Below are 16,258 nucleotides of genomic sequence, written 5' to 3' on the forward strand. Positions count from 1 at the left end.
TGAACATTTCCAAGACACTGAATATGTCTTTGACTTTATTTACATCAATTATTAACATAACAATAATGACTAATGTCATCATCATGAAGCTGTAAAACTGGGGATAGAAAATGCAAAACATGCACTATGCACAATTTTTCAATCACAGCCACAGAAGCCTATAACTGTTGTGTGTGGGCCGCCAGAAGAGGAGGTACTGCTGGCCCACCACCACCAGTGGGCGCCCTGCCTGAAGTGCGGGCTTCAGGCACGAGAGGGCGCTGCCGCCATGGACACAGCCGGGGGTGACAGCTGTCACTCATTACCTCTTGACAGCTGTTACCCATCTACTCAACGTCCTCTCACTCCATAAAGACCAGACGTCATTTCCACCTCGTTGCCGAGATATCATACTTCATTGGAGGTAATATCCTCAGCCGTTCTGTAATTGCAATATTTGTATATTGTGAGTGTTTGCAGGAGTACCAGTTCCTCCGTTGGTGAAAGCTGTGAGAGCGCTGAAGGCACTCTTTTCCCCTGAGGAATCTACAGTACTCAGCAGTGTTTGAGTGAGAGGTGGAGGTGGCATTCCCACCGTTGTTGTTACTGGGTGTACACACACCCACACTTGACTGTCTTTGTTCTCGCCAGCAGTACCAGATCCGACAGTCGGGGACGGTGATCACCTGGGAATTCGGGACTTGGCGGCTCCAGTATTCACCAGGTTCTGTGGCGGCGGAAATCGTGTGGTTCCAGCTCTTCTCAGGACAGACGTCTTCTATCCTCGAGCCTGCCCACACGTCACCTTTGTGGATTGACTGTAATTATATTCTGAGATTGTCTGTATTTCGTTGTGCACATTTCACAACATTAAATTGTTACTTTTTTGGCTCATCTATTGGCCGTTCATTTGCGCCCCCTGTTGTGGGTCCGTGTCACTACACTTTCACAACAGGATATCTCGGCCAGCGTCATGGACTCCGAGGGGCGTCACCCGGCTGTTGAACGACCAATGGGAGAGCAGGGAGCGCAGGCGTCTGCAGGAGGCGTGATTGGTGAGCTGCAGCACATTCTCACCGCCTTTACGGCTCGGTTGGATCAAATGACCGAGCAAAACATCCTCCTGAACCGCAGGGTGGAGGCTCTCTCCGCACAGATGGCGGCGAGCGCTCAGGGCGCTGCTGCAGCTCCTCCTCCTGCCGACCCTGTGCAGGATATGAACGTTCCAGTGGTGGTTCAACAACCCCTCCCACCATCCCCTGAAGCATACATAAGCCCTCCTGAGCCGTACGGAGGTTGTGTGGAGACGTGCGCGGACTTTCTCATGCAGTGTTCGCTCGTCTTCGCACAACGTCCCGTCATGTACGCGTCAGATGCTAGTAAAATAGCTTATGTGATTGCTCTGCTTCGGGGTAAGGCACGCGCCTGGGCTACGGCGCTCTGGGAACAGAACTCACGGTTGTTATCAGCATACACTGGGTTTGTGGGGGAGTTCAGAACAGTGTTCGATCACCCAAATAGAGGAGAGACCGCTTCAGCCGTGCTGCTGTCAATGAGACAGGGACGCGAGAGCGCAGCCGCTTATGCAGTCAACTTCCGCATCGCGGCTGCGAGGTCTGGCTGGAATAACGTTGCGCTTCGTGCCGCCTTCATAAACGGACTGTCGTTGGTCCTGAAGGAGCAGCTGGTAGCTAAGGAGGAACCGCGGGATTTAGATGGGCTTATCGATCTCGTTATACGGTTAGACAATCGGTTGGAGGAACGCCGTCGGGAGCGAGGCGAAGGACGTGACCGGATACGCGCCACCCCTCTCCCTTCCGGGTTCGAAAAGGGGCCGCCCTCCCCACGCTCCACAGCCGCAGCACTCTGTGGGGCAACAGCTCCCCCTGCTGACGTTGTTAGGGAAACGCACAGGGCCAAAATGAGGAGGCTGATCCGTGGGGAGTGTTTTCTCTGCAGCTCAAAAGAGCACACACAGAAAAACTGCCCCAAACAGCCACAACAACAACCGCCCTCAGAGACTGGGCTAAGGGGGGGTCAAAACATTCACGTGAGACACACACAGATTGCCACATGACTCCCAGTTACAATCCTGAGCGGGGATTTAACCCTTCAAGCCCCAGTACTGGTGGACACGGGGTCAGAAGGGAATTTGCTAGACAGCAGATGGGCAAGGGAGGTAGGGCTCCCTCTGGTGGCGCTTCCTTCGCCATTGCAGGTTCGGACACTAGATGGCACCCTCCTCCCTTTAATCACACACAAGACACAACCAGTAACTCTGGTGGTGTCTGGAAACCATCGGGAGGAGATTGAGTTTTTTGTAACTCCTTCTACCTCCCGCGTGATTTTGGGCTTCCTATGGATGTAGAAGCACAATCCCCGGATTGATTGGCCGTCTGGGGTGGTGGTTCAGTGGAGCGAAACCTGCCATCGGGTGTGTTTAGGATCCGAGGTGATAAACGAACCGTCATCATGAGATTCATCAACAGAAAACACAAAACAGCACTGTTAAAACAAGGAAGAAAACTGAAAGGGACAAACGTATTCATCAATGAACATCTCACCAAACAGAATGCCGACATCGCCAGGAAAGCACGCTTCTTGAAGAAACAGGGAAAAATCCAGCACACATGGACTTCAAACTGTAAAATATTCATCAAACTGAACGGATCACCAGAACAAGCAAAAGTCATGGCAATAAGGAACATCGAGGAGCTGGACAAATATGAACAATGGTGTTTCTTAAAGCGAGGATCTGGACAAATATGACCAATAAGGTATGAGGACACAAACACATCACAACACCATGACACAGACCAGAGGAACCTATTCATCTACTACCTATTCATCTACATCTGGAGACAAGAAGGATATAACTCAAAGGATTGCTGATCATGGAAAAGTAGAACTGAGAACATTTAAATACACAGACCACAATGTACTGGACTTGGAGCACGATATAGACCCGGACAATAATTTCTTCTCAAATATCAATGACAGTTGTTGCTATTATACAGATGAACAGTTTAATCGGATCATTAGAACGGATAACAAATTATCAATAATCCATTTCAACAGCAGAAGTCTGTATGCAAACTTTAACAACATTAAAGAATATTTAAGTCAGTTTAAAAAAATATTTAACATACACTCAACAAAAATATAAATGCAACACTTTTGGTTTTGCTCCCATTTTGTATGAGATGAACTCAAAGATCTAAAACTTTTTCCACATACACAATATCACCATTTCTCTCAAATATTGTTCACAAACCACTCTAAATCTGTGATAGTGAGCACTTCTCCTTTGCTGAGATAATCCATCCCACCTCACAGGTGTGCCATACCAAGATGCTGATTAGACACCATGATTAGTGCACAGGTGTGCCTTAGACTGCCCACAATAAAAGGCCACTCTGAAAGGTGCAGTTTTATCACACAGCACAATGCCACAGATGTCGCAAGATTTGAGGGAGCGTGCAATTGGCATGCTGACAGCAGGAATGTCAACCACAGCTGTTGCTCGTGTATTGAATGTTCATGTCTCTACCATAAGCCGTCTCCAAAGGCGTGTCCGAGAATTTGGCAGTACATCCAACCAGCCTCACAACCGCAGACCACGTGTAACCACACCAGCCCAGGACCTCCACATCCAGCATGTTCACCTCCAAGATCGTCTGAGACCAGCCACTCGGACAGCTGCTGAAACAATCGGTTTGCATAACCAAAGAATTTCTGCACAAACTGTCAGAAACCGTCTCAGGGAAGCTCATCTGCATGCTCGTCATCCTCATCGGGGTCTCGACCTGACTCCAGTTCATCGTCGTAACCGACTTGAGTGGACAAATGCTCACATTCGCTGGCGTTTGGCACGTTGGAGAGGTGTTCTCTTCATGGATGATGCGAAGGAGATGTGTTGCACTGCATGAGGCAAATGGTGGTCACACCAGATACTGACTGGTATCCCCCCCCAATAAAACAAAACTGCACCTTTCAGAGTGGCCTTTTATTGTGGGCAGTATAAGGCACACCTGTGCACTAATCATGGTGTCTAATCAGCATCTTGATATGGCACACCTGTGAGGTGGGATGGATTATCTCAGCAAAGGAGAAGTGCTCACTATCACAGATTTAGACTGGTTTGTGAAGAATATTTGAGGGAAATGGTGATATTGTGTATGTGGAAAAAGTTTTAGATCTTTGAGTTCATCTAATACAAAATGGGAGCAAAACCAAAAGTGTTGCGTTTATATTTTTGTTGAGTATAATTGCTATATCAGAAACATGGATCAATGAAGATAAAGGAATGGATTTTGAACTGGATGGATATGAATTTAATTGTGTAAACAGAAAAAATAAGAGTGGAGGAGTGGCTGTGTATGTGGATAAGAACATGGATTATAAAATAGTAGACAATATGACAACTGTGATTGATAACTTATTAGAATGTATAACTATTGAAATATGTGAAGAAAAAAGCAAAAATGTATTAGTCAGCTGTATATATAGAGCACCAGGATCTAGTATTGAAACATTCACTGACTGTATGGGAAAAATGTTCTCAAAAACTAATCAAAAAACTGTGTTCATTTGTGGTGACTTAAATATTGATCTGCTCAATCCAAATAAGCATAAAATAACAGATGAATTTATCAGTATAATGTACAGTATGAGTTTATATCCAAAAATCACCAGGCCAAGCAGAATTACATCCCATAGTGCTACCTTAATTGATAATATATTCAGCAATGATATTGAGAATAACACTGTGAGTGGATTATTAATCAATGACATTAGTGATCATCTACCAGTTTTCATCGTTTATAATAGAAACCATCGGCGGAATCAGCCAGAGGAGAAAATAAAATACAGGCGAGTGCGGACAGAGGAAAACATGAACACACTAAAGAAGGATTTACAGGAGCAAAACTGGGAAAAGGTATACAGTGAAAGTGATGTTGATAGTGCATATGAAACTTTTTTACAAATATTTACATCATTATATGATAAAAATTGTCCAATTAAACAAGACTACAGAAAACAAAAAATCCAAGATCGACCATGGATGACGAAAGGGTTACGAAATGCATGTAATAAGAAAAATACACTGTATAGAGAATTCATAAAACTAAAGACTAAAGAGGCAGAAAATAGATATAAGAAATACAAAAATAGATTAACTAATATTATACGGGTATGTAGGAAGGAATATTATAGTAACATATTATATAATAACAAAAACAATATTAAAGGAATATGGGATATATTAAATAGCATTATCAAAAATGGTAATAAAAAACAGAGTTACCCTCAGTATTTCATTGATAATAATGTCAAGAAGGAAAATAAGGATGAGGTAGTCAACGGTTTTAATAATTTTTTTGTAAATATTGGACCAAGCTTGGCAGAAAAAATTCCCGATTCCCAATCTGAGGATTGGGATAATAATCTTATAGAAAGAAATCCCTGTTCAATGTTCCTCACAGCAGTGGATGGAAATGAAATTATAGACATTGTGAATAATTGTAAATATAAAACATCTACCGATTTAAATGAAATTGATATGGTGGTGGTAAAACAGGTCATTGAATGGATTGTAGAACCATTAACATACATCTGTAACTTATCATTTCAAACCGGTAAATTTCCCAATCAAATGAAAATAGCTAAGGTTGTGCCGCTGTATAAGACTGGGGATAGACACCACTTCACAAATTATAGACCTGTTTCTTTGCTTCCACAATTTTCCAAATTATTAGAAAAGTTATTCAATAATAGATTAGACAAATTCATAAATAAACATAAATTACTTACTGATAGTCAATATGGATTCAGAGCACATAGTTCAACATCACTTGCATTAATAGAATCAGTTGAGGAGATTACAAACGCCATAGACCACAAATTATATTCAGTTGGAATATTTATAGACCTTAAAAAGGCTTTTGATACAATTAATCATGACATATTAATCAATAAACTTGAACAGTATGGGATTAGGGGGTTGGTGTTGCACTGGGTGAGAAGCTACTTAAGTAACAGAAAACAGTTTGTGAAGTTGGGGGAATATACATCATCATGCTTGGACAATGCTTGTGGCGTCCCACAGGGGTCAGTATTGGGTCCAAAACTGTTTCTAATTTATATAAATGATATTGTCAATGTTTCCAAAATATTAAAATTAGTATTATTTGCAGATGACACAAGCATTTTTTGTTCAGGGGGGGATTTGCAGGAGTTACTGAGGAGGATCAGTATAGAAATGGGAAAATTGAAAATATGGTTTGACAGAAACAAATTATCATTAAACTTAAGTAAAACAAAATACATGTTATTTGGCTATTGTAATACAGACATACAGGTTCAGTTACAAGTCGAGGGGGTAGATATTGAAAGGGTACATGAAAATAAGTTTCTGGGGGTGATAATAGATGATAAGATAAACTGGAAGACTCATATAAAACATATACAAAGTAAACTGTCAAGAAGCATTTCAGTTCTAAACAAAGCGAAACATATTCTGGACCACAACTCACTCCGCATTCTTTACTGCTCACTGGTTTTACCATATTTACAGTACTGTGCAGAGGTATGGGGTAATACTTATAAAGGTACAACACAATCACTATCAGTAATGCAGAAAAGAGCTATAAGAATTATTCATAATACTGGCTATAGAGATCATACAAATCCACTATTTTTACAATCCAAATTCTTAAAATTCACAGACTTGGTTCATTTTCAAACAGTACAAATTGTGTATAAAGCAATAAACAATTTACTTCCAGCAAATATTAAAAATATGTTTTTTAACAGATCAGGGGATTACAGTCTGAGGGGGAAATTTAATTTAAAGCATCAGTGGGCACGAACAACATTAAAAGGTTTCTTTATTTCTGTCTGTGGGGTGAGGATGTGGAACAGATTGGGAGTGGGGCTCAAGCAATGTCCAAGCATGAACCAGTTCAAACAGCGGTACAAAAATATGTTTTTTTCTGGGTATAGGGAGGAGGAAGGGTAATGAGGGTTAGGGTGTTTTTGTTTTTTGCTTCGGCTTGTAAATATATAGTATTTTGTATGTAAGTAGGTATGTGTAGGTGTATATTTATGTTTGTGTATATATATGTGTATATATGTATATGTGTATATATGTGTATGTATGTTGATGTGTGTATGTATATATGTATGTGTATGTGTATGTATATGTATATATATATATATTGATATCGGTTTAGGTGTGTAGGAATCTATGTGTATATGTGGCAAAGGGTATTACTGGTTGTGGGGAAGAAGGGGTAGGGATAAATAAGCTGATGCTTCACCCTACCCCTTTTCGGTCATGTTGGGTACACAGTAGGAACTTTTTTGTTGTTGTCTTTACTGATCTATCTTGTAATTGTTGTTGTATCAAATGTTCGAAATAAACAGTTTTCATTCATTCATTCATTCATTCATTCATTCATTCATCCTCTGTTGGTGAAAGCTGTGAGAGCGCTGAAGGCACTCTTTTCCCCTGAGGAATCTACAGTACTCAGCAGTGTTTGAGTGAGAGGTGGAGGTGGCATTCCCACCGTTGTTGTTACTGGGTGTACACACACCCACACTTGACTGTAATTATATTCTGAGATTGTCTGTATTTCGTTGTGCACATTTCACAACATTAAATTGTTACTTTTTTGGCTCATCTATTGGCCGTTCATTTGCGCCCCCTGTTGTGGGTCCATGTCACTACACTTTCACAACAATAACTCCTTCTGGGTGTCTTGGTGGCTTTCCTCACTCTTATCCTTCTTGCACAGTCACTCAGTTTTTGAGAACTGTCTACTCCACACTGATTTACCGTAGAGTGTTTGTAAAGTCCCTCTGTTAAATAAAAGACATGTGCAGAAGAGGTTACAATTTGCCAAAGAACACATCAACTGGCCTAAAGAGAAATGGAGGAATATTTTGTAGACTGATGAGAGTAAAATTGTTCTTTTTGGGTCCAAGGGCCGCAGAGAGTTTGTGAGACAACCCCCAAACTCTGAATTCAAGCCACAGTTCACAGTGAAGACAGTGAAGCATGGTGGTGCAAGCATCATGATATGGGCATGTTTCTCCTACTATGGTGTTGGGCCTATATATCGCATACCAGGTATCATGAATCAGTTTGGATATGTCAAAATACTTGAAGAGGTCATGTTGCCTTATGCTGAAGAGGACCCTTGAAATTAATGTTTCAACAAGACAATGACCCCAAGCACACTAGTAAATGAGCAAAATCTTGGTTCCAAACCAACAAAATTAATGCCTCGCCGATCTGAAGAAATCATGAAAAACTGTGGTTATACAACTAAATACTAGTTTAGTGATTCACAGGATTGCTAAAAATGCAGTTTGAACATAATAGTTTTGAGCTTGTAGCGTCAACAGCAGATGCTACTATTATTGTGAACACCCCCTTTTCTACTTTTTTTTACTAATAGCCCAATTTCATAGCCTTAAGAGTGTGCATATCATGAATGCTTGGTCTTGTTGGAGTCACATTAAATATACTCAGCTCCTCTGCCACACCACGGGAAACCATGTGATGAACATTGTTCGTGTGGTCCCCAAAAAGTGGAAACATCACCATTGGTTATTACAGATTCCCTCGTACAGACCGTGGGACCCTCCGTGAGTTTAACCTTTGCATGACCTGAGAAACACAAGAAAACAAGGTCACATTCCAGCTCCAGTTGACAGTAAAGGCTACAGTTATGATCATTTCATGCAGTTCGGCAAAAGTTGCATAATTGTACAATTTTGGAATTTTGATGAATACCCTAAAATATCTGAGGTAAACCAGTTTTATAAAATGGTAAGGCTTGTTTTAACACTGTGGTCTTGTGCTGCACTGTCATCACATCATGCATTTGGTAACAATTTACACACCTAAAAGATCATTTTGAGGAAGCCACTTCAAAAGTTTGACATTCTTGGGTACTTCTCCAGGTACGGGTCCAGTATATCTCCATAAAACCTGAAACACGCAATAACACATGGGGTCCGGGGATTTGACTTATTCATCTATTTACCTACTCATACTGTAGGTTAGATGAGTTATTAGTGAGTGATTCTTCTGGTACCCTTTGTGGAATTTGCCTGAAAACATCAAAGAACACTTTGGCTTATTGGTTATAAATTGAGCACTCACTTTATGTCATTAAATTCTCTTATCCTTTGAACCGTGCTCTGTTTCCTTTATACTGGGTCCTGTCAAACGCTGGGTCGGTGCTCCGACTGCGTCCGACACATAACAGTAGTCTCTGGCCAATACATCACGGACCCAGCGGTAGCAGAGGCGGTACTGTGCCGGGAAGGCAGCAGCAGACGTCAGAAGTTATCCGGATCAGTTGCGGGTGCTCTCCGCCCGGATGGTGCATGTCGGAGAACTGATTATTGAATAGTGATTTGAGCTCTCTTGCAGCCGTGTTCCTGTGGTGTTGCCTTATCTGTGGGTTTGTTGTGGAGTGTGAATAGCGACGGTTTTGCGTCACACTTCGTCCGGATAAGAGGTAAAACGGGAGCTGCATGAGTGTGTGTTTAATGGGTGAACGCGCATGGCGGAGTTCTGTGGCACGGGTCGCTGTGCGTCCTGTTGTTACAGTTGTAGCCCCGTCTCCCCGGGTGAAGATAGCTACTGCGTCTGTTGTGTCAGCTTCGGCGTAATTTAGTTGAAGCACATTTTGGTTGTGTGTTACACGTAGCTGCGCACAGGGAAAGCAGCGTGAGTTGTTTTCTCGGTTACCGAAGGGGTTTTTATTTTTAGCACTTTGGCTCCCCCTGTTGGTGACTGAGTCACATTACCGTCATAGCTCTTAAGGTGGAACAGGTGTGTTCCATTTGTTTGAGGTTAACGGTATAAGTCACTTATTAGTTTTGTGTTGGTTCATTTTTTGTGGCGGTTTTTTGAGTTGGTTTTTGTGTGGGATGTTCAGCACTATTAGTGTTCTGGGGTCGTGAACGTGCAGGCTGTCTGGAGCATAGAAGGGACCCAGGTGACTTTATGTTAGTCTGTTAGTCTTTCTTTTTTATTTCTTTTGGTTTCACCTCCCAGGGTTTGATAGGACGGTCCTCTGGGGGGTGATGGGGGGGGGGTAATTGGGTTGTTTTTTCTTTTTTCTTTTTTTGTTTTTGTTGTGCCCTCTCTTCTCCTCTGGCTCCAGCCGTGTGAGCCGTAGGTGTGCAGTTTGGTTATGCTGGGCGTTTCCCAGGTAACCTCTGCACCCGGGAGGGGGGGGGGTTTGGGGTATTTTTTTTAATTCCGTCTTCTCCTCCAGCCCCAGCCGTTTGAGCCGTACGTTGTCGGCGTTGCTGGGGTGGTGCAGTTCGGTTATGCTGGGCGTTTCCCAGGTCACCTCTGCACCCGGGAGGGGGGGGGGTTTGGGGTATTTTTTTTTTATTCCCTTTGCAACCTCCAACCTTGGCGCGCCTCTGTGCCGTTTGCCATTGGCGTTGCTGGGGTGGTGCAGTTCGGTTATGCTGGGCGTTTCCCAGGTAACCTCTGCACCCGGGTGGGGGGGGTTTAGGTTTTTTTTTTGTTACTTCCCTGTTCCACCTCCGGCTTCAGCGCGCCTTTGAGCCGTATGCCATCGGCGTAGCTGAGGTTTGGGGCAGTGAAATATACCCGCAGCTGGTGGCTGGTTTAAAAGTCGGAGGGGTGGCGCCGTCTTGTGCCGTATGCCATTACCGCTGTTCCACTCCTCCCGGTTGACTTTTGGGGTATAGTCGTGGTTGGTGACACTGGACGTACTTCCAGTTTCCACTGCGGACTCTAAACATGGTCGGACAAAGGCTGACCGCACAGGTTCAAGAACTCCTGGCCCCACCTGTGCAAATTGAATGACAGAAACAAAGGCAAAGATGCAGTCAGAGGAGAAGACGTCAACAGTTCTGTTAGATGAAGATTCATTTGGAAGATGAATGCAGATACGGTTTCCAGCCATGGTCCCTGGAGGGGGGTGTTTTTCCTGGGCCAGGTTTGTGTGGTCGCCGGGAGGCTTCCCATGAGGGTGGGGTGCTGTTGTGTGGCTGGGGTGCCTGGCTGGCTTTTGTTTCTGTTTTCTGTCTTTCCTTCCAGGTGGCATGCGTTCAGGACTGAGTGGCTGATGTGTGGCTGAGTTATCAGGACCTCACCCTGATCACCTGAGGCTTGTCATGTGCAGCTCGTCAGGACTCACAGCTGTGGTGCATCTGTATGGATTGGGGCATGGTTGCATTTAAGTCTGGAGTACACAGTGTGTATTTGCCAGAGACTCGACCTTGTGACCAGACGGGTGAGATCGACGTTTGGAGAACCATCTCATCATTATGGATGCAGAGACCGTACCAGGTTTGATGCCATGGTCTGTGAAAGAGGAGGGGGTGAGGTCTCACGCTCGTCAGCACACGTCCTGAGGTACTTTAGGTTTTGTGACTAACATGAGTACAGTCAGTAGATGTGGTGTCCCTCACACCTTATTATATTGAGCTGTTATGTTAGTCGTTTAATCAGCTTCCACTGCAGTGGAGAATTGAACTGGGTGTTCCATGCCTGCAGGGTGGGAAGCTGATTGGTGATTAAGCCAGGAAGTGTTTGCTGATTATGTATACCTTTGAGTGGTCTCTCTGTGTGTGGAGTGGTGGACTCACATTATAGTTTCTTCTTTCACAGACTCGGTTGGTCGCAGACATATTAATATAGGTTTGTGTGCATGAGCAGCATATGCATTTTTTTTATAAGAAATCCAAGCTCTGTGATATCGATTGTTTGGTTTTGCAGTAAATTCCATCTCGTGTTGTTTTAATTTTCCACTTCACCATATGAGGCTTTATTTGTTGTGCAAAATGTGTTCTCACCACACATTCTTCCTTTATAAACTCCACTTCATGTATGGGAAAATGTGCACACATGATCTTTATTGGTACACAACAATTACAACCCCTGGCAAAAATTATGGAATCACCGGCCTCGGAGGATGTTCATTCAGTTGTTTAATTTTGTAGAAAAAAATCAGATCACAGACATGACACAAAACTAAAGTCATTTCAAATGGCAACTTTCTGGCTTTAAGAAACACTATAAGAAATCAAGAAAAAAAGATTGTGGCAGTCAGTAACGGTTACTTTTTTAGACCAAGCAGAGGAAAAAAATATGGAATCACTCAATTCTGAGGAAAAAATTATGGAATCACCCTGTAAATTTTCATCCCCAAAACTAACACCTGCATCATATCAGATCTGCTCATTAGTCTGCATCTAAAAAGGAGTGAACACACCTTGGAGAGCTGTTGCACCAAGTGGACTGACATGAATCATGGCTCCAACACGAGAGATGTCAATTGAAACAAAGGAGAGGATTATCAAACTTTTAAAAGAGGGTAAATCATCACGCAATGCTGCAAAAGATGTTGGTTGTTCACAGTCAGCTGTGTCTAAACTCTGGACCAAATACAAACAACATGGGAAGGTTGTTAAAGGCAAATATACTGGTAGACCAAGGAAGACATCAAAGCGTCAAGACAGAAAACTTAAAGCAATATGTCTCAAAAATCGAAAAATGCACAACAAAACAAATGAGGAACGAATGGGAGGAAACTGGAGTCAACGTCTGTGACCGAACTGTAAGAAACCGCCTAAAGGAAATGGGATTTACATACAGAAAAGCTAAACAAAAGCCATCATTAACACCTAAACAGAAAAAAATAAGGTTACAATGGGCTAAGGAAAAGCAATCGTGGACTGTGGATGACTGGATGAAAGTCATATTCAGTGATGAATCTCGAATCTGCATTGGGCAAGGTGATGATGCTGGAACTTTTGTTTGGTGCCGTTCCAATGAGACTTATAAAGATGACTGCCTGAAGAGAACATGTAAATTTCCACAGTCATTGATGATATGGGGCTGCATGTCAGGTAAAGGCACTGGGGAGATGGCTGTCATTACGTCATCAATAAATGCACAAGTTTACGTTGATATTTTGGACAATTGAAGGATGTTTGGGGATGATTAAATCATTTTTCAAGATGATAATGCATCTTGCCATAGAGCAAAAACTGTGAAAACATTCCTTGCAAAAAGACACATAGGGTCAATGTCAATGAGCAGATCTGATTTGATGCAGGTGTTAGTTTGGGGGATAAAAATTTACAGGGTGATTCCATAATTTATTCCTCAGAATTGAGTGATTCCATATTTTTTTCCTCTGCTTGGTCTAAAAAAGTAACCGTTACTGACTGCCACAATCTTTTTTTCTTGATTTCTTATAGTGTTTCTTAAAGCCAGAAAGTTGCCATTTGAAATGACTTTAGTTTTGTCATGTCTGTGATCTGCTTTTTTTCTACAAAATTAAACAACTGAATGAACATCCTCTGAGGCCGGTGATTCCATAATGTTTGCCAGGGGTTGTATCAATGAGGCTCCTGCTCTTACTTCTATCTATCTTCTATCTATATGGAGTTCCTCAAGGTTCTGTGCTAGGACCAATTTTATTCACATTATACATGCTTCCCTTAGGCAGTATTATTAGAAAGCATTGCTTAAATTTTCATTGTTACGCAGATGATACCCAGCTTTATCTATCCATGAAGCCAGAGGACACACACCAATTAGCTAAACTGCAGGATTGTCTTACAGACATAAAGACATGGATGACCTCTAATTTCCTGCTTTTAAACTCAGATAAAACTGAAGTTATTGTGCTTGGCCCCACAAATCTTAGAAACATGGTGTCTAACCAGATCCTTACTCTGGCATTACCCTGACCTCTAGTAATACTGCAAGAAATCTTGGAGTCATTTTTGATCAGGATATGTCCTTCAATGCGCATATTAAGCAAATATGTAGGACTGCTTTTTTGCATTTGCGCAATATCTCTAAAATTAGAAAGGTCTTGTCTCAGAGTGATGCTGAAAAACTAATTCATGCATTTATTTCCTCTAGGCTGGACTATTGTAATTCATTATTATCAGGTTGTCCTAAAAGTTCCCTGAAAAGCCTTCAGTTAATTCAAAATGCTGCAGCTAGAGTACTGACGGGGACTAGAAGGAGAGAGCATATTTCACCCGTATTGGCCTCTCTTCATTGGCTTCCTGTTAATTCTAGAATAGAATTTAAAATTCTTCTTCTTACTTATAAGGTTTTGAATAATCAGGTCCCATCTTATCTTAGGGACCTCATAGTACCATATCACCCCAATAGAGTGCTTCGCTCTCAGACTGCAGGCTTACTTGTAGTTCCTAGGGTTTGTAAGAGTAGAATGGGAGGCAGAGCGTTCAGCTTTCAGGCTCCTCTCCTGTAGAACCAGCTCCCAATTCAGATCAGGGAGACAGACACCCTCTCTACTTTTAAGATTAGGCTTAAAACTTTCCTTTTTGCTAAAGCTTATAGTTAGGGCTGGATCAGGTGACCCTGAACCATCCCTTAGTTATGCTGCTATAGACTTAGACTGCTGGGGGGTTCCCATGATGCACTGAGTGTTTCTTTCTCTTTTTGCTCTGTATGCACCACTCTGCATTTAATCATTAGTGATTGATCTCTGCTCTCTTCCACAGCATGGAAGAGAGCAGCTTTTTCCTGGTTCTCTCCCTCAGCCCCAACCAGTCCCAGCAGAAGACTGCCTCTCCCTGAGCCTGGTTCTGCTGGAGGTTTCTTCCTGTTAAAAGGGAGTTTTTCCTTCCCACTGTCGCCAAGTGCTTGCTCACAGGGGGTCGTTTTGACTGTTGGAGTTTTTCTGTAATTATTGTATGGCTTTTGCCTTACAATATAAAGCGCCTTGGGGCAACTGTTTGTTGTGATTTGGTGCTATATAAATAAAATTGATTTGGATTTTGATTTGAAATGCTGAATCCTTGAGCTTCTTAAATCTTGCATCCAGCTCAGCCTGGGTGTATGGAACTGGGAAAACTTCGGTCCTGAAGCTGTCTGAGCCACAAATAACTAAGTTGGTTTCAGGTAACAGGACCACCACCGCATGGTCCCTAAGTGTGAGCTGGTCTACTAGGACTTTCATGGTAAGCCAGTGGCTCCCATCCACAGGGATGGGAACCTTACCACCCTCAACGGGCATCGAGCTGAGGCAGTACAGCCAGACCACCAGCCCAAACACAGGAACCCACATGACCTTTTCTCTGAACAGCAAGAGAGCAGCTGGTAGCTGGCTAAAAGAGGTGACTATGCAACATTTTGCAGGAGTTCAGAATGTAGATGGAGCAAGCTTTTCTACACAGTAGCAATCGTAGAATGATTCATACTAGAACTGAGAGTAAAGTGAACAGGGTGGAACTTGTCTCTGTTAACCATCCACTTGGGAATTGCATATGTATTTATACAGTATATAGGTACAGTGCAAAATGATCAGATTTACACTTTATTATGACTATTCCTGTTTCATGCAAATTATTCCTGCAAAGTATTATAGCTGTTAATCATATACAAGTGAAACAAAGTTGTCTTTTGTGATATCAGCTACCAGTTTCTTCACTGCCAGCTATATTCTTGTATTAAAGTTATTCATAACATTTGATTTCTACTTGCACTTTGGTTTCTTTTTTTGCTTTTGAAGATGTGGAGGTTATAGCACAAACCAGAGGCCGTAGTAACTGTATTTACAGCTGACCAAGTGTAAAAGCTGTTTATTTTGGCAGTGCCTTTTCTGCCCCCTGTAACTGACACTCCGGCAGACTTAATGGAGCTCACATAATGCCCTCTTACCCACATTCTCACTTCATTCTTTTCTTCTTTTTCTCTCTCATGTAGTTGCACGCACACCAACACCCATTGCAAACAACAGTAGCGTGCAAAAGCGAGCTGTAATACGATCCTCTCACCTACCCCTTTGCACGGAGGTGGTGATAACATCAAAACCAGTGACACCACATCTGGAATTTTAACCTTACTGAGGGAGTGTTTGTTGTGGGGAAATATTTGAGAGAGATAGTAAACATTAATTTATTTTAGCTTCAGTTTTATGTCAAATATGCTTCGTTGCACGACTCCAGATCCACAAGTAGAATGAGGCAACGGTGACCTCAAACTGGGCAACGTATGAGTGTAATGTTAATCATTTCAAGATGTATATGAAAGTATATTATAAACTTGGAGGGCAGACTAGAAAGCAGTTTCCAGGCTGTCACTTATGCGCAAAGAGAAGGAAATTCAGGCTATTTGCATGACATCTAGTTCATACACAGTTTTAGTCAAAGACTGTCTAGTCAAGAACATAAAATGCACCATTGTACAGTTATTTTTTAGTCCGATACTAAATTTTAAATACTGGTC

General features: G+C 42.4%; 1 protein-coding gene and 1 long non-coding RNA gene across 2 annotated transcripts in view; one reads left to right on the forward strand and one right to left on the reverse strand.

Moving 5' to 3' along the window:
* The window catches only part of LOC117524565 (neurexophilin-2-like), a 75,883-nt gene that overhangs the window by 2,118 nt on the left and 57,507 nt on the right, over positions 1 to 16,258 (forward strand). The window lies entirely within an intron of this gene.
* Positions 8,637 to 9,130, reverse strand: LOC117524566. Its single transcript, XR_004564797.1, has 3 exons — positions 9,087 to 9,130; positions 8,893 to 8,980; positions 8,637 to 8,656 (listed from the first exon to the last, which is right to left on the reverse strand). It is a non-coding gene; the product is annotated as an uncharacterized LOC117524566 (long non-coding RNA).

Source organism: Thalassophryne amazonica, chromosome 14 (assembly GCF_902500255.1).
Source record: "Thalassophryne amazonica chromosome 14, fThaAma1.1, whole genome shotgun sequence".
Taxonomy (NCBI): Eukaryota; Metazoa; Chordata; class Actinopteri; order Batrachoidiformes; family Batrachoididae; genus Thalassophryne; species Thalassophryne amazonica.